General features: G+C 46.1%; 1 long non-coding RNA gene across 1 annotated transcript; it reads left to right on the forward strand.

The window, feature by feature from the left end:
* The first annotated feature begins 10,715 nt into the window (after positions 1–10,715).
* LOC311290270 lies at positions 10,716–12,004 on the forward strand. Its single transcript, XR_014627350.1, has 3 exons — positions 10,716–10,943; positions 11,125–11,195; positions 11,479–12,004. It is a non-coding gene; the product is annotated as an uncharacterized lncRNA (long non-coding RNA).
* Positions 12,005–12,629: the final 625 nt, after the last annotated feature.

A 12,629-nucleotide genomic window follows, 5' to 3' on the forward strand; every position in this document is an offset into this window, starting at 1 on the left:
TTTCTGTATTTTCTTTGATATATTGATCTCTCCTGCCATTGAAGCTAGATCTGTGTCTGTCAAGAAGAGATGCTTAAATGAGAACACTAGTGTACTATTTATGAAGGCTATATCCTTAACACCAAGCATATCTGCAGACTCTGTTGATTTTCTCCTAGATTCTTTTAACTCAAAAGTTAAAAGTGTATTTGATGATATTGCTCCTGTTAAACTCAGGAAGAAGAGTGGCAGACAAAAAGCACCTTGGAGAAACTCAACAGCAGTGCAAAATATGAAAAGACAATGCAGAAAAGTAGAGCGCATGTGGCGGAAGACAAAACTTGTAGTCCATTATAACATCTACAAAGACAGCATCCATGCTTTCAATATGGAACTAGGCAAAGCTAGACAGACTTTCTTCTCAAATATTATAAACAGTAATTTAAATAACACACGCACTCTTTTTGCTACTGTAGAGAGACTGACAAACCCTCCAAGCCAGATTCCCAGTGAAATGCTCTCAGACAACAAGTGCAGTGAGTTTGCTTCTTTCTTCTCTGAGAAAATCAATAATATCAGAAAGGTGATCAGCACATCCTTGAGTTGCACTGGGGTCAGACAGATCAGACCACCTGAGAAAGTAGCTACTATGTCTGACTTCAAAGAAATTGATGGCAAAATTTTGGAAGAAACCGTACAGCACCTTAAAACATCAACATGCGCTCTTGACACACTTCCCACATCATTTTTCAAAAGTGTGTTAAACAGTTTAGAAGCAGATCTTCTAGAAGTGGTAAATGCTTCACTTCTTTCTGGGAGTTTTCCAAACTCCCTGAAAACTGCAGTTGTCAAGCCCCTCCTGAAAAAGAGCAATCTGGATAAGACCATATTAAGCAACTATAGGCCGATCTCAAATCTTCCTTTCATAGGCAAGATAATTGAGAAAGTTGTCTTCAATCAGCTGAACAAATTCTTGAGCTTGAATGGATCCTTTGACCATTTTCAATCTGGTTTCCGACCGCACCACAGCACAGAGACAGCGCTCATAAAGATAATAAACGATATTCGCTTAAATACTGATTCAGGCAAATTATCGGTGCTGGTACTACTCGACCTCAGTGCTGCATTTGACACTGTCGATCATAACATACTTCTGGACAGGCTGGAAAACTGGGTGGGGCTTTCTGGGATAGTCCTAAAATGGTTCAGGTCATACTTAGATGGGAGAGGTTATTATGTGAGTATAGGAGATCATAAGTCTGAGTGGACATCCATGACATGCAGAGTCCCTCAAGGCTCAATTCTTGCGCCACTCCTGTTCAACCTGTATATGCTCCCACTGAGCCAAATAATGAGAAAGAACCAAATTGCTTACCACAGCTATGCAGACGACACACAGATTTACTTAGCCCTATCACCTAACGATTACAGCCCCATTGACTCCCTGTGCCAATGCATTGATGAAGTCAACAGTTGGATGTGTCAAAACTTTCTTCAGTTAAACAAAGACAAAACTGAAGTCATTGCTTTTGGAAACAAAGATGAAGTTCTCAAGGTGAACGCATACCTTCACTCTAGGGGTCAAACAACCAAAAATCAAGTCAGGAATCTTGGTGTGACACTAGAGTCAGACCTTAGTTTCAGTAGTCATGTCAAAGCAATAACTAAATCAGCATACTATCATCTGAAAAATATTGCAAGAATTAGATGCTTTGTTTCCAGACAAGACCTAGAGAAACTTGTTCATGCTTTCATCACCAGCAGGGTGGATTATTGTAATGGACTCCTCACTGGCCTTCCCAAAAAGACCATAAGACAGTTGCAGCTCATACAGAACGCTGCCGCCAGGATTCTGAGCAGAACCAGAAAATATGAACATATCACACTGTACTGTATTTTATTTTTTATTTTTCTAAACTATTTTAATTATTCTTATTTCTTTTTATTATTTTAATTTCTTCTATGTAAAGCACTTTGAATTGCCATTGTGTATGAAATGTGCTATATAAATAAACCTGCCTTGCCTTGCCTTGCTAACATGAACCACAAAATCAACATAATTCATCAACTATCCTACAAGTCATCAAGGAATATACAATACAAAACCTCTAGCTTTGTATAGCTTTGTACAACTTTTAACAAACGTTTTTACAAACCAGTTGATTTAGCAATCACTGCTCAACACTTGGACACATGTTTGTAAGAGCACAGCAGACCCCAGCAAACACAGAACGTTCCCCTAACGTTCCCATTTGGTTCCCATTTGGTTATTTTTTTGGGAACCAAATAAGAACGTTCTAGGAACGTTCTCTGTAGGTTATTTTTAGGTTTAATTTTTATAACCTAAAGAGAACCTTCCCAGAACGTTTCCTGCAGGTTATTTTTAGGTTTAATTTTTATAACCTAAAGAGAACCTTCCCAGAACATTTTCTGCTGGTTATTTAAAGAGAACGTTCTGGGAAGGTTCCCTGCAGGTTGTTATTTAATAACCTAAAGATAACCTTCCCAGAACGTTTCCTGCTGGTTATTTTTAGGTTTAATTTTTATAACCTAAAGAGAACCTTCCCAGAACGTTCCCTGCAGGTTATTTTTAGGTTTAATTTTTATAACCTAAAGAGAACCTTCCCAGAACGTTTTCTGCTGGTTATTTTTAGGTTTTATTTTTATAACCTAAAGAGAACGTTCTGGGAAGGTTCCCTGCAGGTTGTTATTTAATAACCTAAAGATAACCTTCCCAGAACGTTTCCTGCAGGTTATTTTTAGGTTTAATTTTTATAACCTAAAGAGAACCTTCCCAGAATGTTTCCTGCAGGTTATTTTTAGGTTTTATTTTTATAACCTAAAGAGAACGTTCTGAGAACGTTCTCTGCAGGTTATTATTTTAATATCACTTACTATTAACAGGCAGATTACCAACTGACAACGTCGTCAGTACGGTCCCCTAAGGCAGAGGTCCCCAACCCCCGGGCCGCGGACCGGTACCGGTCCGTGGGACATTTGGTACCGGGCCTCACAGAAAGAATATATAACTTAACGTATTTTCCGGACTATAAATCGCTCTGGAGTATATGTCGCATCAGTAAAAAAAATGCGTCATGAAGAAGAAAAAACATAATATAGCCTAAGTCGCACTGGACTATAAGTCGCATTAATTTAGAAATGTAGCCTATTTCACAAAAAAAAAAAAAATAAAATAATAATAATAATAATAATAATTGTTCGGATGGGACAGTTCACCCTTACGGACGTGAGCGCTCTAAAAGCGGCACAAAAAGACTGCTTTAAAACTTTCACAGAGACCTCAGACAGAAAGCAAAAAGCCTGTCTTTAAATTGTATTTCGTTTTGTATTAATTGTATCTTAATTTTAATCAATGTTTCATCACCCAATTGCCTGGATTTAATAAGAAGTAAATATAATAGAAAATATTTAATCAGGACACGGAGGCGCGGGCGCGTGAACTGGAGCTGATCTCATAAATTAACCGAAATTCAGCGTATAAGGTAGCCTACTTGCCTCACAGACCTGAGACATAGAAAGCTTGAAATGTCTAATTTTAAACAGAACAATTCAAAACAAAAGAAAACGTACTCGGTTACTAACGTAACCTCGGTTCTCTCTAGAGAGAGGAACGAGTACTGCGTAGAATACGCTAGGGGAAAATCCTTTTCCACGAGAATACTGAAGCCAAAAAATTATCCTTTAATTTTGTATTAATGTAAAACGCGTTGCGGCAGCATTCAGACATAGGCGAGGCAGCTCGCGCGCCTATTGGCTGGTCTGCTGGCAACTGCTTAAGCCTATCGAGCGAGACCTAGAGTGACGTCAGACCCAATGAGGGCGCTTCGCGCCCTCTGCGTCACGTCCCGCCGAGACGGGCGTGGCTTAGGTCTATAAATACCGCTCGGAGGCATTATTTCTCTGGTTTTTCATAGTCGAAGCAACCAGAGCGCGTGCAGGCACGGCAGGATATGCAGTACTCGTTCCTCTCTCTAGAGAGAACCGAGGTTACGTTAGTAACCGAGTACGTTCTCTTACGAGAGATACTCTCGTACTGCGTAGAATACGCTAGGGGAACCTACTGTAAAACGCCGTGCGTGCTGGGATCTGATACCATAGACTCAAGGGCGACAGCCCGGAGTTCATACAGTACATAATCACCCAGGGGACTCACAGGGAATCCTGGAAGAGAGGGGGGTTAGCCACTATCTTCCTATAGCAGCATAGAGCAAGGATTGCAATACTCAATAGCTGCATAACTGACAGCGCCAGTTATGAGATTTTGGCCATACTAGACCGACAGTAGTCTGGCCTGTAGTGCGGGAACCTCTAGGTTGTAAAACCTTATAAATGTAGACGGAGAGGCCCAGCCTGCCGCCATACAAATATCTTGCAAGGCAATCCCACTTGACCATGCCCACGATGAAGCCATGCTTCTCGTGGAGTGCGCTTTGACACCCAGCGGGCACTGCATGCCCTTGGTTGTGTAAGCTAGCGCTATTGCGTCCACTACCCATCTGGATAGGGTCTGTTTCGAAGCGGCTAGTCCCTTAGAACGCCCGCTGAACGAAACAAAGAGCTGCTCCGTCTGTCTGAAAACAGACGAGCGAGACACATAAGCTCTTAACGCCCTGACTGGGCAAAGGGAGCTTTCGTCCATATTTCCTTCAGTGACCGGCAGGGCAGACAGGGAAATGACCTGTGCTCTGAACAGTGTATTGAGGGATTTAGGAACATAACCGTGCTTAGGTTTGAGTATAACTCTAGAGTCATTCGGCCCAAATTCCATGCACGTCGCGCTTACTGAGAGCGCGTGTAAGTCCCCTATGCGCTTCACTGAAGCGAGAGCCAGAAGAAACGCCGTCTTGAAAGACAGGTGTTTAAGATCAATCTTCTGCAAGGGCTCAAATGGATGACCTTTCATGGCTTCCAGTACCGTAGAAAGGTCCCATATAGGGACTGTGGGAGGTCTGGGAGGATTCAGTCTCTTAGCTCCTCGAAGGAAGCGAATGACTAAATCGTTCCTTCCAATAGACTGGCCGAGCGTGGTCGAAGAGAACACTGCTATGGCCGCTACATAGACTTTGAGCGTGGAAGGGGACCTGCCCTTATCCAACAGCTCCTGTAGGAAGGAGAGAACCTCCGTCACACCGCAATGCAGGGGTGACACACCACGAGCTGTGCACCAGCTAGAGAACACTGACCATTTTGAGGCATAGAGACGTCGCGTAGACGGAGCTCTGGCCTGTGTGATAGTGTTTAACACTACCTGTGGGAGGTCAGCGGGTACCCGTTGATGGCCCACACATGGAGGGACCACAGCTCTGGGTGAGGATGCCAAATCGAGCCGTTGGCTTGAGAGAGGAGATCCCTCCTCAGAGGCACTGGCCACGGGGCGGTGCTCGCTAACTGCATCACAATTGGGAACCAAGGTTGGCTCATCCAAAGTGGGGCTACAAGCAGCACTGAGCATCCTTCTTCCCTGACCCGTTCTACCACCTGAGTCAGGAGGGAGACGGGGGGAAAAGCGTAGAGAGGACGGCGAGGCCACTCGTGGGTCAGCGCGTCCTTGCTCTTTGAGAAAAATTCTGGACAGTGAGCGTTTTCTTGAGACGCGAACAGGTCTACTTCCGCTCTGCCGAATTTCTTCCACAGCAGCTGGACTGTCTGTGGGTGCAAAGACCATTCTCCTGTCGGAACCTGGTTCCTGGACAGTCTGTCTGGTCCTATATTTAGGAGCCCTGGCACGTGCGCTGCTCTCAGCGAGAGCAGATTGCTGCGGGCCCATATCAGGAGGCGCCTGGTTAGCCTGTACAGGGTCAGGGACCTGAGGCCGCCCTGGCGATTTATGTAGGACACCACTGAGACGTTGTCTGAACGTATTAGCACGTGGTGTCCCTTTATGAGGGGACAAAAGCGCGTGAGCGCTTTGCTCACTGCCAACATTTCGAGGCAGTTGATATGTAAGAGCTTCTCATGCTTTGACCATTGGCCAAAAAGCGGTCTGAACTCGAGCAGCGCTCCCCATCCCGAGGTGGATGCGTCCGTGGACACCACCATCACTCTCGAGGAAGTCCCCAGGCTTACACCTGATTGGTACCAGTCTTTTGCCTCCCAAGGTTTCAAAGCTGCAATGCATGCTTGATTGACCTTGACGCGAAGCCGACCGGAGGCCCACGCTGTGCGTGGTACTCTCTTTCTGAGCCAGAACTGCAGTGGGCGCATGCGCAGAAGGCCCAACTGGAGAACTGAAGATGCTGAGGCCATCAGACCAAGCATCCTTTGAAAGGCTTTGAGAGGGACTATCGCGCCGCAGCGGAACGAGCCGGCTGCGCGCCGAATGTCCAGTGTGCGCTGAGATGACAGGCGTGCTGTCATTAGCAGCGAGTTCAGCTCTATTCCCAGAAAAGATATAATCTGTCTGGGGAAAAGCGAGCTCTTTTCCCAGTTCACTGCGAGACCGAGATTCTCGAGGTGATCGAGTAAAATGGTCCTGTGCTCTACGAGCTCTGAGTGAGATTGGGCTAGAATCAGCCAGTCGTCCAGATAGTTCAGCACTCGTATGCCCCGTAATCTGAGGGGTGCGAGCGCTGCGTCCATGCACTTCGTAAATGTACGGGGTGCCAGGGACAAGCCGAAAGGCAGGACTGTGTACTGATATGCCTGGCCCTCGAAGGCGAATCTCAAAAATCGCCTGTGACGTGACGCTATCTGTATTTGAAAATATGCGTCCTTTAGATCTATTGACACAAACCAGTCCCCCTGGCGGGAGGATTTTTCTGGTTGTGAGCATCCTGAACTGGCGCTTCATAAGCGCTCTGTTCAGCTGCCGCAGATCTAGTATGGGTCTGAGACCCCCGTCTTTTTTGGGCACCAGGAAGTATCTGCTGTAAAGCCCCCCTTCGCTTTGAGCTTGAGATAGGGGTTCTATAGCCCCTTTGCTCAACAGTTTCAAAATCTCGGCTCGAAGTAGATGAGCTACTTTCGATTCTACCGTGGTCTCGACGCGCGCCATGAAGCGGCGAGGGCGTCGGCGAAACTGCAGCGAATAGCCTTCTTTTATGATGTTCAGCACCCATCTCGAAACCCCGGGAAGCTTTTTCCACGCAGGTGCGCGAGTAGCTAGGGGCTGGATGCGAAGCACGCTCTGATCGGCTCGCGATACAGCGGCTTTTGTGTGCTGTGACATAAGCGTCGCGTTCATGACATCTGAGGCAGGGGGCGCGCTGATAACAGCGGGCAGAATGCCCGCGCTCGACTCCTCCGCAGTGTTTAGCTGAGAGGAGGAGGGCTGGGCTAGTTTCATGTCTGTGTGTGGGCGTGGGCGCAGAGCAGCGGGCACATACACCACCTTTACAGCATTGCTCGCGTGAGCAGAGCATATGCGTACTGGTCCTGTATTTACAGGGACCGTGAGACATGTGGGAAGTAGCGTTTGTGGGCACTGGGTAGTGGGCACTTTTGCTACATTTGAAGCGCAATCGATCTGAGTCGATTTTATGTGCGCGGGCCCTGTGTGAAGGGCTGTGCTTGTGTGTAGGAATGGGCACTGAGTAGTGGGCATTTTTTCTACACATGAAACACCGTCGGCCGTGGCCGGGACACCAGAAAATACACTCTTTAAGGGATTTATCTGGGTAGTCGTAAAAACGGCTTTTGTGTGCAGGCAAGCGGGTAATGGAACCGGCTTGTTGGCTGCTAAATACGCTGGACCAGTCACATTTCCTGGAACTGGACGAGCGGCAAGCTTTGGTGGAAGTCCGGCCGCAGCGGGACTTGGACACCGTCGCTTTCCTAGGCGTGCTAGGACGATTTCGGGGCCTCTGGCTTCAACGCAATCTTCTGCCGCGGGCCACGCGGGGCGGGGCGGCGGCCGGATGAGCGAGAGCGCGGTCTCGAGCTCTGGGTTTGGCGGCGTTGAGAAGAGGAGGCGGCGGGCGGAGGCTTAGGCTGTGAGCTCTGAGCAGACGGTTTCGCACGGCCTGCTGCAGAACCGGAGCGCTTCGGGAGGAAGTGCTTCATGGCCTGGGTCGCTTTCTGCACCTCAGCGAACCTATCGGCGAAATCTTTGACCGAGGTTCCGAAGAGGCCGGCAGGGGAAAGCGGCGCGTCGAGGAACGCGGTGCGTTCTGACTCAGTCATGTCAGAGAGCGTAAGCCACAGATGTCTCTCAGACACGGTGAGCGAGGCCATGCTCCGTCCAATGGCCTGTGCTGCTGACTTGGTGGCTCGAAGAGCGAAGTCTGTAGCGCTCCTCAAGTCCGGCACGCAGATTGCGTCAGGTCCTCTCTCGTCCAGCTGGCGGAGGAGATCGGCCTGGTATATCTGGAGCGTGGCCATAGTGTGCAACGCTGACGCGGCCTGCCCGGCGGCGGAGAAAGTGCGGCGGAGCAGGGCTGACGTCGTGCGGCAGGCTTTTGAGGGCAGCGCCATCTTAGCACGCCGTCCAGCAGAGGGCGGGCATAAGTGCGCTGCAATAGCCTCTTCGACCGGCGGTAGGGAGTGGTAGCCTCTGTTCTTTGTGTCGTCGACAGCGGAGAACGCCAAAGAGACAGAGGATCGTGTCCTGGCCGAAAAAGGGGAGCCCCAAGACTTAGCGACTTCTTCATGAAGCTCAGGAAGAAAGGGCGCTGGCTTGGATGCAGGTGAAACGCGCTCCCCAGGCAGGAAGTAGCCGTCCAGCCGGTTGTGAGCAGGCTGCTCAGGCGTAATCCACTCGAGGCCGAGGCTCGCCGTGGCCTGAGTGAGCACGCGCATGAGCTCCGCCTCAATGCTCTCTCTCTTTCCCGTAGAAGCACGGGCAGGGGGGGCGGGATCCTCAGAGCTCGCCCAATCCTCACTGCCTGATGCTATGAGAGAGCAGGAATCCCCCTCTCGTAACAGCGCGTCGATCTCATCAGCGTCATCGACAGAAGCGGCGGCAGACCGCGGCCGCTGTCCGTCCGGAAGTGAAGCTGATGAAACCGGAGAAGCAGGCGGGCGCACCGGCGAGCTTTGACGGCTGAGAGAGGGCTCCGGGATTCGCTGAGCGCGGCGCTTTTTACGGCGCGGCACAACAGCAGGTGTGGGCGCAGTCTCGTTGAACAGTGCCAAGCGAGTCCTCAGAGTCGCTAATGGCAACAGCTCGCAGTGATGGCAGCCGCCATCAGCGAGCGCGAGAGCTGCATGTTCTTGACCCAGGCAGGAAGCGCAGATGACATGGCGGTCCCCGTCGCTGAGTGTGGCTTTACACGAGCCACAAGCAGGCATCTTGAAAAAGACACAGCTCTTTTAGATAGTGTAAGTCGCGCCGGCGAACACACACACACAGTGCAATAAAGGATATGGGCGCTGGATAGCGCAGCAGGAAGGCGATGAAGGCGGCGCGGCCAGCAGCTTCGTCGACTCGTCCCGCTGAGGTGCTTCTTCAACAGCGCGGCTTCTTCTCGGATCCAGCGATGTGAGTTGCTTCGCTGAAGAATGAAAAATCAGAGAAATAATGCCTGCGAGCGGTATTTATAGACCTAAGCCACGCCCGTCTCGGCGGCGAAGCGCCCTCATTGGGTCTGACGTCACTCTAGGTCTCGCTCGATAGGCTTAAGCAGTTGCCAGCAGACCAGCCAATAGGCGCGCGAGCTGCCTCGCCTATGTCTGTATGCTGCCGCAACGCGTTTTACATTAATACAAAATTAAAGGATAATTTTTTGGCTTCAGTATTCTCGTGGAAAAGGATTTTCCCCTAGCGTATTCTACGCAGTACGAGAGTATCTCTCGTAAGAGAACTGACTGTTCTCTGCTTATGTAATTCGTATGAAATGTGCATTTATCTCTGGCGCGTTCACTAGGCATACTGCGAAGATCGAGTCAGCATTGTCAACTTCATCTTTGCACAGAAAACACTTGTTTATTATTAAACAATTAAAATGTCTCCTGCTATATTTTACATATTCATAATCATTCATTTTGGTTCTTAAAATCGGTTCTTTGTGACAGCTTTTAGGTGCTTTATTGGCAGCGCCACCCTTACATCGCATCAGCACCGTAAACATGGATATTTTTTTCTTTTGGGGGGCTTTTTGTTTGTGTTCAGGCTTTCTCAGTTGTCTTTAGGCGCGATATTACGAGTACCCTGCTAATAAAATTGCAAGTAAGCCTACACATTGGATTCACGTTTATTATTATATTTAATTATTTTTAATATTTTTTTTATATTTTGTTGTATTTATCCGCCGCACCTTAAAGGCCGGTCCGTGAAAATATTGTCTGATATTAAACCGGTCCGTGGCGCAAAAAAGGTTGGGGACCGCTGCCCTAAGGTTATAAGATAACCAACAACGTTCAGATCTATTCGCAATAACTTTTTATTAATGATATTTTAAATTGTTATATATTTTAATTCTATATGTTTATTTAAATGCTGCGTGACTTTGAAGTGTTTTAATGCGCATGCGCGTGATCAAACACTGGAGCACGTGCGCTGCCGCTGCGCCGTCAGATGGAAACGTCATCGACAACTGACAAACAACAAAACTCCCGTCTCTCGCTGTTGGTTTCACTGCTTTCAGGTAAGTTTAGTCAACAAAATCTCACAAATAATACACGCAAACGTCCCTGACACATTTCTTACGTGTAATTGACACGCTTCTGGTGAATATTTACTTTAAAGAAATGGTTTTGTGTCTTTGAAAAAGTCCGTTAGCATCTACGCTAGCAGCTAACGTTAACCGTTTTCAGAAGAGAACGTTAGGCCAAAGTTACGTTAAGTTAAGGTCTTATTTATGAAAGTTTGGGTTTTTAAACACATATTTAGTGTAGATAACAGTTTTTGATAGTTTTGCTGGTGATTTGTCAATGGGAAGTAAGCTAATTTATTTAACCTAAAAGAATGCACTGTATTGTTAACTTAATCAGTGACGTCACTTACCAATATTGCTAAAATGTGATTTCAGAATAACGAGAGAAAAAATTTAACTCTACAACAAGGGGTGAGTTATTGTTTAATCATGATGATAATTCCATATGCATTTATTTCACAATATATTATCTTAAGATTTGTATATATTTATCTTTTCTGCATTTCACCTCTGTTCTAGCTTGGTTCCTTGTAATAAACCTATCACATGTAATATTGTTGGCTCTGTGACAAATAGCATGTTATGTTCCTAGATCATCATGCTGTGATGGCCTGCTGCACCCCCTGTCCAAGAAAATCTCCACGGCTATGAACCATATGACTAGTAAGCAAAACCACCTCAAACATACAGTGCACTACTGTTCAAAGGTTTGGGGTCTGTAAGATTTATGCTTTTGAAATAAGTCTCACATTTTAAAATCATTAACCCCAGATTTTTTCTGTGAGATTGTCCTTGAGAAGCCTGTAGGCTAAATAATCAGCTAAATAATAGGCGACTAATACAATATTATAATGGTCATAGTTATAATAATAATAATAATAATTCATTTAACTATTATGATAACATGATATCCTGATGATTAGTATATTTTATTTTATTTCTTTAGGTCTGTTTTGAATTATGTTGGCCAATGAGACTGACACCATACTGTCCAACTCAAAGGTATTTATGTATTTGTATGTTGTTGTTTTTTTTTATTGATCAATACTGAAATTCTTTGTACTTTTAAATGCTGAATGTGGTTCAGGGGGTCGACAACTTTAGGCAGTTATTTTTCACAGATATCTTTGGCAGCTGTGGCTCATACTCTTAGCCTTTAAAAATGTTTGAATTGATATCCCCAATGCAATATCAGGGGGTAAATATATCATTAGAGTTCTTAAAGTTATGGCTTTGCTCTTGTTACCAGATGAGATATAATCCCTATTGTTTGGCCCTGTATTCTTCAGGACAAGACCTTGATGCTATCCACAGTCAGTAGATGAAGAAGGTGAGTTTAGCCGAATTCAGTTCTCTTTCCTTTTCTTTTGAGCTTAAACGGACACGTGCACGCAAAATGAAGTCAAAATGCCCATCTTGGCGAGTTTCCTCGTAAACAGTCTTGTGTTTTAAACAGAAAGAAAACGGATGCGTGTCATTTATATTAGGTCTGCGCATTCGTCTTAAAGGGACAGCAGCCTAACGTACCCGCAGCTGTTTGTGTCGCCAATGGTGATCAAACATCAAAAGAGAAAATGACTTGTAGCTTTAGCAAAGATACATTAATTTTATAGTTATTTTATTTGTACACTGAAGACTTACTTTACATTTTGATAAATCAATTTCTGTACCTGATAAGTTAGATTTAAAGGTAGGGTAGGTAGGATTTTTATAAAAAACTTTTTTTCAAATTTGTTTAAACTGTCTTTATATACCAATACATAATTAAAATGTGCTCTGAAAAAGAGAGTATAAAAATCGAGTGACTGTAGACCTTTTAATCTGCAATAAACACAGCTCATTATTTCCATTTGGGACGAAACAATTGATTGGTTTGGGCGAATGTCACTCACTCTCGCAACCATGGCTACCACCCCTGTTGCTAGATCTGCCCATATGCACGCGCACCCGTTTGATTTGAGGAGTGCAAGAAAGGCGCGGAACCTACGAAGAGTAAAATTATGGCAGAGAAAGAGCATTCAAAATTCAAAGCACCTGCATATGCAGTCAGTGAAGGCAAACAAGGCAGAAACTACTTCCTCGGACCCTGGTTGCCCG

Source organism: Rutilus rutilus, assembly GCF_951802725.1.
Source record: "Rutilus rutilus genome assembly, chromosome: 5".
Taxonomy (NCBI): Eukaryota; Metazoa; Chordata; class Actinopteri; order Cypriniformes; family Leuciscidae; genus Rutilus; species Rutilus rutilus.